This window comes from Eumetopias jubatus, unplaced genomic scaffold (genome assembly GCF_037043125.1).
Source record: "Eumetopias jubatus isolate StellerSeaLion01/CBP00866 unplaced genomic scaffold, mEumJub1_p1.0 scaffold_1, whole genome shotgun sequence".
NCBI lineage: Eukaryota > Metazoa > Chordata > Mammalia > Carnivora > Otariidae > Eumetopias > Eumetopias jubatus.
In genome coordinates, this window is record NW_028274807.1 from 154212659 (window position 1) to 154225761 (window position 13103).

Genomic DNA, 13103 nt, shown 5'->3' on the forward strand with positions numbered 1-13103 from the left:
AGCACAGGTTGGGGGGAGGGGCAGGGAGAGAGGGAGAAGCAGGCTCCCCACAGAGCAGGGAGCCCGATGTGGGGCTCAATCCCAGGATCATGACCTGAGCCAAAGGCAGATGCTTAACCAGCTGAACCATCCAGGCACCTCTTATTGATTGTTCTTTGATAAATACTTGGGTTTCCAGTGTTTTGTTAATAAAAGCAGTGCTGCTGTGAATATCCTCATAAATGTCTCTTGGTACAAATATACAGAAGTTTCTCTGGGAGTGAGCTTGCTGGGGGTCATAAGCTATACAAATAATCAACTTTATTTTAGTAATATTGTTTTGCCAAAGTGGTCTTACCAATTTACCTTCATACAATGAATAAGAGCCTCTGTTGAGTCACTCTAACATTTAGTGTTGCTACATGTCTTAAGAGTAGAATAGCATTTCATTGTATTCTTTATTTGAATTTCCCTGAATTTTAGTAGTGTTGAGCATCTATTTATCATTACATGTATTTCCTTTTCTGTGAAATATATGTTTTGCCTTATTAGGTTGTTTCTTATTGGTTTGCCATTGGTTTTTTTCCCTTCTTGTTCTTAATATACTATATCTTCTGTATTTGTATTTTTTTCTCCATCCAATTTGCCAAATAGTGTCCCAATTTAATAGTCTTTACAAGAGGGCAATTTGGGGTTTTAGTGATCATATTTTATTCACTGTAATTATTACGATTTTCGATTTTGTTATTTCTTTATTTTATCTTTATATTACTAATTCTGCCTTTCTCCTGCCTCAAACCTTTCCTATTACTTTTAGCATAAAGTCCATTTAAATTGTTATGACCTAAATTATTGTCCCAGAAATGTATACTTATTAACTCTTACTCTGTCCCATCTCTCATTCTTTTCCAGTTTCCGTGTAAATTCTGGTGGTTCTGAATTAGCTCCAGTCCCTGAAAGTATCATTCTCTAATTTGTTCTCTCCTGGGCTCGTTCTGCTTCTTGAAAATGTCTGTCTTTTGCTTTACCCCTCTTTCACTTAGTTCAACCTAAGGCTTTCCCCGAGTTTGAGGCTATGTTCTCTCCTTCTTGAGTGTGCTTATAGATTTCCTTTAAGCATTTTATAACTTCTGGTGTTTGACCTGGATTTTATGTACCATAACACAGTAAACCTAGCTTTTAAAATAATTTATATATGTATTTGATATGTAACATTACATTAGTTTCAGGTGTACGGTATAATGATTCAGTATTTGTGTATATTGCAAAGCGAACATGACAATAGGTCTAGTTAACATCCATCACCATATATAGTTATGGAAATTTTTTTTCTTGTAATAAGAACTTTTAAGATCTACTTGCTTAGCAACTTTCAAATATTCAGTGCAGTATTATTAGCTCTAGTCACCATGCTGTACGTTACATCCCCATGACTTAACTGGAGTTTGTACCTTTTGACCCCACTCACTCATTTTGCCCATCCCTTTGCTCCCTACCCCTGGCGACCACAAATCTATTCTCTGTATTTATGAGCTCAGTTTTTGTTTGGGATTTCACATATAAGTGAGATCATAACAATATTCATCTTTCTCTGTGTGACTTATTTAATTTACGATAATGTGCTCTAAGTCCATGTTGTTGCAAATGGCAAGATTTTCCTTTTTTTTTCTGGGTAAATAATACTGCATTTTATATATATACTCCACATTTTCTTTATCCATTCATTTATAAGCAACTTAGGTTTGCTTCCATATCTTGGCTATTGTAAGTAATGCTGCAGTAAACATGCGGGTACATACATCTTTCAAGTCATTTCTATTTTCAACTTTGTGAGGAACCTCCATACTGTTTTCCAGAGTGGCTGCACCAGCTTGCATTCCCACCAACAGTGTAGGAGGGTTCCCCTTTCTCCACATCCTCGCCAACATCTGTTGTTTCCTGACTTGTTAATTTTGGCCATTCTGACTGGTTGTGAGGTGGTATCTCATTGAGGTTTTGATTTGGATTTCCCTGATGCCGAGCGATGTTGAGCACTTTTTCACGTGTCTCTTGGCCATTTGGATGTCTTCTTTGGAAAAATGTCTGTTCATGTCTTCTGCCCATTTCTTGATTAGATTATTTGTTCTTTGGGTGTTGAGTTTGATAAGTTCATTATAGATTTTGGATACTAGCCCTTTATCTGATAGGTCATTTGCAAATATCTCCTCCCATTCTGTCAGTTGTCTTTTGGTTTTGTTGACTGTTTCCTTTGCTGTGCAAAAGCTTTTTATCTTGATCAAGTCCCAGTAGTTCATTTTTGCCCTGGCTTCCCTTGCCTTTGGCGATGTGTCTAGGAAGAAGTTGCTGCGACTGAGGTGGAAGAGGTTGCTGCCTGTGTTCTCCTCTAGGATTTTGATGGACTCCTGTCTTGAGGACAGGAGTTGAGGTCTTTCAACCATTTTGAGTCTATTTTTGTGTGTGGTGTAAGGAAATGGTCCAGTTTCATTCTTCTGCATGTGGCTGTCCAATTTTCCCAACACTGTTTGTTGAAGAGACTGTCTTTTCTCCATGGGACATTCTTTCCTGCTTTGTCGAAGATTAGTTGACCATAGAGTTGAGGGTCCATTTCTGGGCTCTCTATTCTGTTCCATTGATCTCGGTGTCTGTTTTTGTGCCAGTACCATACTGTCTTGATGATTACAGCTTTGTAATAGAGCTTGAAGTCTGGAATTGTGATGCCGCCAGCTTTTCTTTTCTTTTCAGCATTCCTCTGGCTATTCGGGGTCTTTTCTGGTTCCATACAAATTTTAGGGTTATTTGTTCCATTTCTTTGAAAAAAGTGGATGGTATTTTGATAGGGATTGATTTAAATGTGTAGATTGCTCTAGGTAGCATTGACATTTTCACAATATTGGTTCTTCCAATCCATGAGCATGGAACATTTTTCCATTTCTTTGTGTCTTCCTCAATTTCTTTCATGAGTATTTTATAGTTTTCTGAGTACAGATTCTTTGCCTCTTTGGATAGATTTATTCCTAGGTATCATCTGCAAAGAATGAGAGTTTGACTTCTTCTTTGCCAATTTGGATGCCTTTGATTTCTTTTTGTTTGACTGCTGTGGCTAGGACTTCTAGTACTATGTGGAATAGCAGTGGTGATAGTGGACATCCCTGCTGTATTCCTGACCTTAGGGGAAAAGCTCTTAGTTTTTCCCCATTGAGAATGATATTTGCTGTGGGTTTTTCATAGCTGGCTTTTATGATATTGAGGTATGTACCCTCTATCTCTATACTCTGAAGAGTTTTGATCAAGAAAGGATGCTGTACTTTGTCAAATGCTTTTTCTGCATCTATTGAGAGCACCATATGGTTCTTGCTCTTTTATTAATGTATTGTATCATATTGATTGATTTGCGAATGTTGGACCAATCTTGCAGCCCAAGAATAAATCCCACTTGGTCGTGGTGAATAATCCTTTTAATGTACTGTTGGATCCTATTGGTTAGTATTTTGGTGAGAATTTTTGCATCCATGTTCATCAGGGATATTCATCTGTAATTCTCTTTTTTAATGGGGTCTTTGTCTGATTTTGGGATCAAGGTAATGCTGGTCTCATAAGATGAGTTTGGAAGTTTTCCTTCCATTTCTATTTTTTGGGACAGTTTCAGAAGAATAGGTATTAATTCTTCTTTAAATGTTGGGTAGAATTCCCCTGGGAAGCCATCTGGCCCTGGGCTCTTGTTTCTTGGGAGATTTTTGATTACTGCTTCAATTTCCTTAGTGGTTATGGGTCTGTTCAGGTTTTCTATTTCTTACTGGCTCAGTTTTGGTAGTTTATACATCTCTAGGAATGCATCCATTTCTTCCAGATTATCTAATTTGCTGGCATATAGTTGCTCATAATATGTTCTTATAATTGTTTGTTGTTCTTTAGTGTTGGTTGTGATCTCTCCTCTTTCATTCATGATTTTATTTATTTGGGTCCTTTCTCTTTTCTTTTTGATAAGTCTGGCCAGGGGTTTATCAATATTATTAATTCTTTCAAAGAACGAACTCCTAGTTTCGTTGATCTGTTCTACTGTTCTTTTGGTGTTTATTTCATTGATTTCTGCTCTGATCTTTTTTTTTTTTTTTTTTAAAGATTTTATTTATTTATTCATGAGAGACAGAGAGAGAGAGAGAGAGAGAGAGAGAGAGGCAAGGGAGAAGCAGGCTCCCAAGGAGCAGGGAGCCCGATGCGGGACCCGATCCCAGGACTCTGGGATCATGACCTGAGCTGAAGGCAGACGCTCAACCATCTGAGCCACCCAGGCGCCCCTCTGCTCTGATCTTTACTATTTCTCTTCTCCTGCTGGGCGTAGGCCTTATTTGCTGTTCTTTCTCCAGCTCCTTTAGGTGTAAGGTTTGCTTGTGTATTTGAGACCTTTCTTGTTTCTTGAGAAAGGCTTGTACTGCTGTATACTTTCCTCTTGGGACCACCTTTGCTGCATCCCAAAGATTTTGAACAGTTGTATTTTCATTTGTTTCCATGAACCTTTTTAATTCTTCTTTAATTTCCTGGTTGACTCATTCATTCTTTAGTAGGATGCTCTTTAGCCTCCATGTATTTGAGTTCTTTCCGACTTTCCTCTTGTGATTGAGTTCTGGTTTCAAAGCATTGTGGTCCGAAAATATACAGGGAATGATTCCAGTCTTTTGGTACCGGTTGAGACCTGATTGGTGACCTAGGATGTGATCTATTCTGAAGAATGTTTCATGGGCACTAAAGAATGTGTATTTTGTTGCTTTGGGATGGAATGTTCTGAATATATCTGTGAAGTCCATTTGGTCTTTATTTCCTTATTGATCTTTTGCTTAGATAGTCTGTCCATTTCAGTGAGGGGGGTGTTAAAGTCCCCTACTGTTATTGTATTGTTGTCAATGTGTTTCTTTGATTTTGTTATTAATTGGCTTATATAATTGGCTGCTCCCATGTTAGGGGCATCGATATTTACAATTGTTAGATCTTCTTGTTGGATAGACCCTTTAAGTAGGATATAGTGTCCTTCCTCATCTCTTATTATAGTTTTTGGTTTAAAATCTAATTTGTCTGATAGAAGGATTGCCACCCCAGCTTTCTTTGGATGTCCATTAGCATGGTAAATGGTTTTCCACCCCCTCACTCATTTCTTGTCTTTTTGATACTAACCATTCTGATAGGTGTGAGGTGATACTTCATTATGCTTTTTATTTGCATTTCCATGATTAGCGATGTGAGCACCTTCTCATGTACATGTTGGCCATCTGTATGTCTTCTTGGGGAAAATGTCTATTTAGATCCTCTGCCCACTTTTTAATTGGATTGTTTGGTTTTTTTTGCTATTAAGTTGCATAAGTTCTTTATATATTTTGGATATTAACCTTTTTTCAGATACATAATTTGCAAATATCTTCTACCGTTCGGTAGGTTGCCTTTTCATTATGTTAATGGTATCCTTTGCTATGCAGAAGCTTTTTATTTTGATGTAGTCCTACTTGTTTATTTTTGCTTTTGTTGCCTTTTTTTTGCTTATTTCTGCTGTTGGTGTCAAATCCAAAAAATCATCACCAAGACCAGTGTCAGAGAGCTTCCTGCCTATGTTTTCTTGTAGGAGTTTTATGGTTTCAAGTCTTACATTCAAGTTGTTAATTCATTTTCAGTTAGTTATTGTTTATGGTGTAAGATAGTGGTCCATTTTCATTTTTTGTATGTGGCTGTCTGGTTTTCCCAGCACTACTTATTGAAAAGACTGTTCTTTCTCCATTATATATTCTTGGCTGCTTTGTTGTAAAGTAATTGACCATATATTCCTGGGTTTATATCTGGGCTATATAGTCTGTTCCATTGATCATGTGTTTGTTTTTATGCTGAGTCCATACTGTTCTGATTACCCTAGCTTTGTAATATAATTTGAATTCTGTTGAGTTCCTTATATTCTCAGCACAATCTTTGTACTGAGGTTAAGATTTTCTGACAAGTTCTTTCTCCCAGCTTGTAACTTTTTTTTTTCCCATTCTTTAAGGCATATTTTGATGAACCAAACACCTTATATAAAGTCAAATATATTAATCTTTTTTGGTTAGTGTGTTTTGTGTTTTGTTAAGGAACATCTTCCTTACCTTGAGGACAGATATATTCACATATATTTTCTTCTGAAAGTTTAAAATTTGATATTTCAGTTTCTAGTCACTCTGGTGTTGGTCTTTATTTACAAGATAGAATCCATTTTTATTTTCTTTTCCATGTGGATTGTCAATTTTTTCAGGTTCATTTTTTTTTATTTATTTATTGAGAGAGAGAGAGAATGGTAGAGAGAGAGCATGAGACGGAGGAAGGTCAGAGGGAGAAGCAGGCTCCCTGCCGAGCAGGGAGCCCGATGCGGGACTCAATCCCAGGACTCCTGCTGAGCAGGGAGCCCGATGCGGGACTCGATCCCAGGACTCCAGGATCATGACCTGAGCCGAAGGCAGTCGCTTAACCAACTGAGCCACCCAGGCACCCTCGGGTTCATTTGTTAAATGGTCCTTCCTTTCCTCAAAGAATGCCATTATTACCTCTATCATATATTCTCTTCTCTAATAGTTATATAGTTAGTCTTTATTCTGTTCCGTTAGTTCATTTTCTGTGTGCCAATACACACAGAAGACATCTGTATTTTGGGGTGACTAAGGTCTTTAAATTTATTTCTCATTGTTTTTATCTGATTTTGGAATTAATACAAGCCTATAGAATTGAGTTATGGAGTATTCAGTCTTTTCCTGCTCTCTGAAATAGTCCCTGTGTTTTGGTTTAACCATTCTTTGAAAGTCTGATAGAACTAACATTCTAAAATTGTCTGAGCCTAGAATTTTCTCTGTGGGAAAATTTTTAACTAATTTGATATGAGTAGGATTGTGCAAGACTGTTGAATCACAGATCTCTACCTCTGAAACAAATAATGCAATATATGTTAAGGAAAAGAAAAAAGAAGAAGATAGCAGGAGGGGAAGAATAAGCTTTCTATTTTTTCTTGAGTCACTTTGGTAGTTTCATTTTTCTAGGAATTTGTCCATTTGTCTGAGTTTAAAATTTTGTCGTCTTATTTATTTATTTATTTATTATTCAGATGTTAACATACAGTGTTATATTAGTTTCAGGTATACAGTATAATTCAACAATTCTATAAATTTCTCAGTGTTCATCAAGATAAGTATATTCTTCATTCCATTTTTTTTTACTCATCACCCCACCTCCCTCCTCTCTGGCAACCACCAATTTGTTCTCTGTATTTAAGAGTCTGTTTTTTTGTTTGTCTCTTTTTTTCTTTGTCCATTCCACATATGAATGAAATCATATAGTATTTGTTTTTCTCTGACTTATTTCACTTAGTATTATCTTCTCAGTCTATCTATATTGTTATAAATGGCAATATTCCATTCTTTTTTATGGCTGAGTAATATTTCATTGTATATATATACTGTGTCATCTTTATCCATTCATCTATCAGGGGACACTTAGGTTGCTTGCATATCTTGGCTATTGTAAATAATGCTGCAATAAACATAGGAGTGCATATACCTTTTCAAGTTATTGCGTTTTTTTTTCTTTCTTTCAGTAAATACCCAGTACTGGATCATATAGCAATTCTATTTTTAATTTTCTAAGGGACTGCAATACTGTTTTCCACAGTGGCTATACCAGTTTGCATTCCCAGCAACAGAGCATGGGGGTTCGTTTTTCTCCACATCCTCGCCAACACTTGTTTCTTGTGTTTTTTATTTTAGCCAGTTTTGATAGTTCTATGTTTATTTTTTTAACTCTACAGTATCTGCTGTCATGTATTTATTTTTGTTTGGACTATCATTAATTTATGTTTAAGTGCTCACCCCATTTTTTATCAATTTTACTAAAAGTTTGACTATTTTGTTAGTACTTTTAAAGAACCAGCTTTTGGCTTTATTATTATAGTTATTATTATTATTATTGTTATATTGTTATTATTTTGGTTTTATTATTACAGTTGTTATTATTTTGGCTTAAAAACAGAAATTTATTTTCTCACAGTTCTGGAGGCTAGAAGTGCAAGACCAAGGTGTCAGCATGGTTGGTTTCTTCAAAGACCTTGCTCCTTGGCTTGGTAGATGGCCATCTTTTCCCTATGTCCTCACATGGTCTTCCCTCTGTAGCTGTCTGTGTTTTAATCTCTTATTATGAGGAGATAAGTCATATTGAATTAGAGCCCACTCTAATGATCTCATTTTACTTTAATTATGTCTTTAAAATCTTGTCTCGTATTTTGACACATATGCAGTCATACTCTGAAGTACTTTGGTTTAAGACTTTAATATTTGAATTTTGGGAGTACCCAGTTCAGCCCACAATTGTGCACATTAGCATATGTGTGTGTGTAAATGTGTACTTATATATATGTGTATATATGTATTGGGTGGGCATGTTTGTATGTGTATGTGAATGTATATGTGAACATGTGCCTGTGTGTGTATGTGTATTGTGTGGGCATATGAGTATATATGTGTGTGTGAGAAGAAACAGCACTTGAAAAAATTATATTCTATTTGGTGATTCTTGAAGTTTAGTTTCCTTGTACTATTGGCCCATGTGTGTATTTATTTGCACTTAGTTGGAATGGAACATAATCATTTTCCTCTGAGCTTTCCCCTACCTAACATTTTATGATTATCCTCCCCTATTGGTGCATAATCTTCATAATTACCACTTCAGTGGCTGCTTAATATTCCATAGAGTGCGTAAGGAATGATTTACTTAACCTTTTTGTTGCTTTTTATAATTGTAGATAAGGCTCAAATAACCACTTTAAATTTTTTCTTCTTTTGATGAATTATTTCATGACAACTTCCTGAAGTGGAATTACTGATCAAAGAAAGAGAACGTTTTACAGCTCTTGACAAAACCATTGCTTTCCAAAGGTTGTAACAAATTTTCTTACTGAAATATATTTGACATATAACATTGTATATATTTAAGATATACAGCATGTTTGATTTGGTAGTTTGTATATTGCAGTATGATTGTCATTATAGCTTTAGTTAGCACCTCTGTCACATCATGTAATTATCAGTTCTTTTTTGTGGTGGGAATAATTAAGATCTGGTCTCTTAGCAGATTTTTTCCCTAAACAACGTCTCTTCCATTCCCCAGCCTCTTAGCCCCTCATAATTATTTTATTCTTTGTTTTTATGAGTTCAATAAGCGATGTCATATGATATTTGTCTTTCTGTGTCTGACTTATCTCAGCATAATGCCCTCAGGGTCCATCCATGTGTTGCAAGTGGCAGGATTTCCTTCTTTCTCATGGGTGACTAATACAGGCACTCACACAACACACACACACACACACACACACACACACACACACACACACACACACAACATTTTCTTTATCCATCCATCTCTTGATGGATTCAGGTTGTTTCCATATCTTGGCTATTGTGAATAATGCTGCAATAAACATGGGAGTGTGTATATCTCTTCAGTATCCTGTTTTCATTTTCTTTGGTTATATGCCCAGAATTGGAATTGCTGGATCATACAGTAGTTCTATTTTTAATTTTTTCAGAAACCTCCATATCATACCCCATCCAAATCACAACTGTTTCTCCCTTCTCCAGAAGTAACCACTATCTTGACTTTTATAGTTATCACTGTATTTCATTTTTTAGATTTATCACCCAAATGTGCGTCCCTAAACATTACAGTTTTGTCTTGCCCACTGAAAATTTACAAATCTTTTTAAGTCTCTGATAATCAGCATGTTCATCTCTTTCTGTTCCATACATATGCTATTAAAGAACTTAGGTTATTCACCTTGCAGAAGTTCCAGCAGTCTGGGTTTTGCTCATTGCATCCTCATGGTACAATTTCAGCTTGTTTCCCTTATCATGTATATTTCTTGGAAATTGATACCTGGATCAAAAGGCTTGATCAGACTCAGGTTCTGTCCCTTTGGTAAGATTTAATGTGGTGTTCTTTCATCAGGAGTCACAAAATGTCTGGGTTTTGTGTGTGTGTGGGGGGGGGGGATGCTAGCATCTATTGATCATTATAGATCATATAGATCATTAACTTATTGGGGCTGCAAATTGATGTTCTGATTCTTTTTTCATTTATTAGAATACTTATATAAAGAGCTATTTCTCTTCATTCCTATTTGATTATAAAGTGTTACAGTTTACATAAAAAAGGTTAAATGCCTGATTCTTTCTGTTTATTTACCAGTTTTTGAAAGTGAGATATGTGAAGGTATCACATTTGGGGAAAAAAACATTTGCATAGTTTCAAATAATCTTCCACAGTAATCTATATTAATTACAAAGGGAAAAATAGTAACTTTATAATGAGGCAGTCTGGCAGACATCATCTTAATTAAATGATCACAGTTAACATCACCAATAATAGGACAAATGGACACCTTGTGTCTCCTGATGTGATGACCAAGAAGACCACAATGTTATTTCTGTGGCATTCCTGACAGAAATTAATAACTTGAATCTAATCATGAGGAAACAGCGGATACACACAGGGAGATCCGACAAAGTAACTGGCCTGTATGCTTCAAAATACTAAAGTCAAGAAAGATAAAGAAAGGCCGAGTGTTCCAGAATCAAAGAGACTAAAGAGACAAGACAACTAACTGCAGTATGTGGTCCTCGGCCAGAAAAAAATGTTTTTCTTTTGTTTTAAGGGCCATTAATGGCACAATTGGCACATTTTTAATAAGTTCTATAGATTAAATAATACTGTATTACTGTCCTTTTTTTGATCATTGTACTGTGTCTTTGAAAAAGAACATCCTGTTTTTAGGAGATACTTGAGTATTTAGAGGTCAGTGAACATGTCTGCAGCTTGCTCTCATATTTCAGAGACAATGACATATATCTGTGTATATGATATTTATTAAAAGATAGGCTGAGGTATATTAAAAACTGTAAGGGTTTTTTTGAGCAAGAATCAGTTTGGGACGGCCAAAGCGGGGGTGGTTGGGAGTGCTCTACCAATCAGAGCCAGGGGAAAGGCTTCTATAGAGAAGGTAGGAAAGCAAAGAAAAGAAGTTATCTGATTGGCTATATCTTAAAACCTTGTTTGCTCTTTATGATTGGTTGTCCTTAGTGTTCTGATTTTGTAATTTTGGGGCATTTAAAGGCTTAGATTTTTGGTTGCTTAGGTAGGCTACCACAACATTAGAACCACCTCAGTCTAATAGCCTCCCTGTTTAATTAATGTAACATATATATATATATATATATATATAAAGAAAAATGCAAATGCAATATATTGTTAGCACTTGGGAAATCTGGGTGAAAAGTGCACAAGAATTCCTTGCCCTATTTTTGCAACTTTTCTGTAAGTCTGAAACTACTTAAAAATAAAAATTGGTTTCTTATCTTCTGAAGGGGACTTATATTTTTTACAAGTATTATAAGTTTATGAATTTAAACCTATTTAATGATTTTCAATTGATTGCTATTATCACTTTTATTGAAATTCAAAAGGTCTTTGACTGCTGAGTCCTTTTACATGACCCTAGTAGTTTTGATAGTTTCCTTCCTGACAAATACACAAATGTATGGGGCTCATCTCATATATTACCTGCTCCAGACCTGGAATCAGCCATTTTTTCAAGAAGCGTTGGTTTCTTTTTGTGGGAAAGGGTATTTCAGGACTACAGTCTCATTGCTAGAGGTATTTCTAGACCTTTTCAGTATGGTGAACATATATACAGAGATGAGAAACTCATAATTTCATAGTGATATATCTGCTGCAAATTCAGGACTGTCATTACTTCATCAATCTGAACGTCTGCATCTCCTTTCTTCCACACTAATAGTCCTGGTTCTGACACAGGGGATTATAGAATTTGAATATCCTATATTTGCTTATTTGCTTTATCTACATCACAGACACCATAGCCTCAGAATAACAATACCAATATAGTTTTTACCAATATAGTTACTGAAAACAATGACTTTTTTTGCATATGCTCTCTTACTCCTCACCCCTGCTTTTAAATGGTTGTACTAAATCTACACTATCATATGTATAGCCATCATATATCTTCTCTCTTTTAACTTTCATTGAGCTTATTTAATGCTCACCACCAGTCTTTATTTAAGGGCTGTGTAGTCATTTTGTTGTCTGGTGCTTGTTCTCCAGAAGATTCATTCTTCAGGAAGGGTTCATGGGAACAGTATTCTCTAAGGTCTTATACGTTGATACCAGTTTGTGCTCTTTATACTTGAAAACCAGTTTTGCTGGATATAATCTTCTGTGTTTACATTTTCTTTTCCTGATTATCCTAAATCTGTTATTTCATTTGCTTCTGCCATAAAGCTTTGTATATGTAGTTGGAAAAGGGAAGATTACTTTAATGCTGAGTCATCTAATTATGGATATTTTGATGTGTCATCTAAACTTGACAGGTGGCAGTTTCTTAAAGATTAGTTGCAAACTGGAATTTTAAAACCATGGCAATCAACCCTTTGTACTTTACTAAGTTAAATTCTATTTGTCTTTGTACTTTGAATAGATCTTTTCCTTATTCAAAGTGGATTTTGAAACATCATGAAATTATCATTTGGAAAATATCGAGATTTGGGACACTGACGGGGCACCTGTGTGGCTCAAATTGGTTGGGCATCACGCTTTCGATTTTGGCTCAGATCCTGTTCTCAGGGTCATGAGATTGAGCCCCACATCAGTTGTGCACTCAGTGTGGAATCTGCTTGAGATTCTCTGGCTCCCTCACCTTTTGCCCACGCTCTCCCCCACCCCGGCTCACTCACTTGCTCGCTCGCATGCATACTCTCTATCTCTCTCAATAAATAAGTAAATACAATCTTTATTAAAAAAAAAAAAGATTTGGGACATCAACAATTCATGGTAGCCAGTACAAGTTTTCCAAAATTCTAATTTTTACTCAAAAGCTTGATTTTTATCATTGGCACAATTTTCCTTGAAGTGGCAGCCTCACTTCATTTTTTAGAAAATGTCTGTTACGTACTTTAGTCTGAATTGCCATAATTTATGTCAGTAGTTCTTTTAATTTTTTTTATTAACATATAATGTACTATTTGTTTCAGGGGTAGAGGTCTGTGATTCATCAATCTTAC

General features: G+C 35.8%; 1 protein-coding gene across 1 annotated transcript in view; it reads left to right on the forward strand.

Annotated features, from left to right (window-relative positions):
• Positions 1-13103, forward strand: part of FBXL2 (F-box and leucine rich repeat protein 2) — a 122018-nt gene that overhangs the window by 33597 nt on the left and 75318 nt on the right.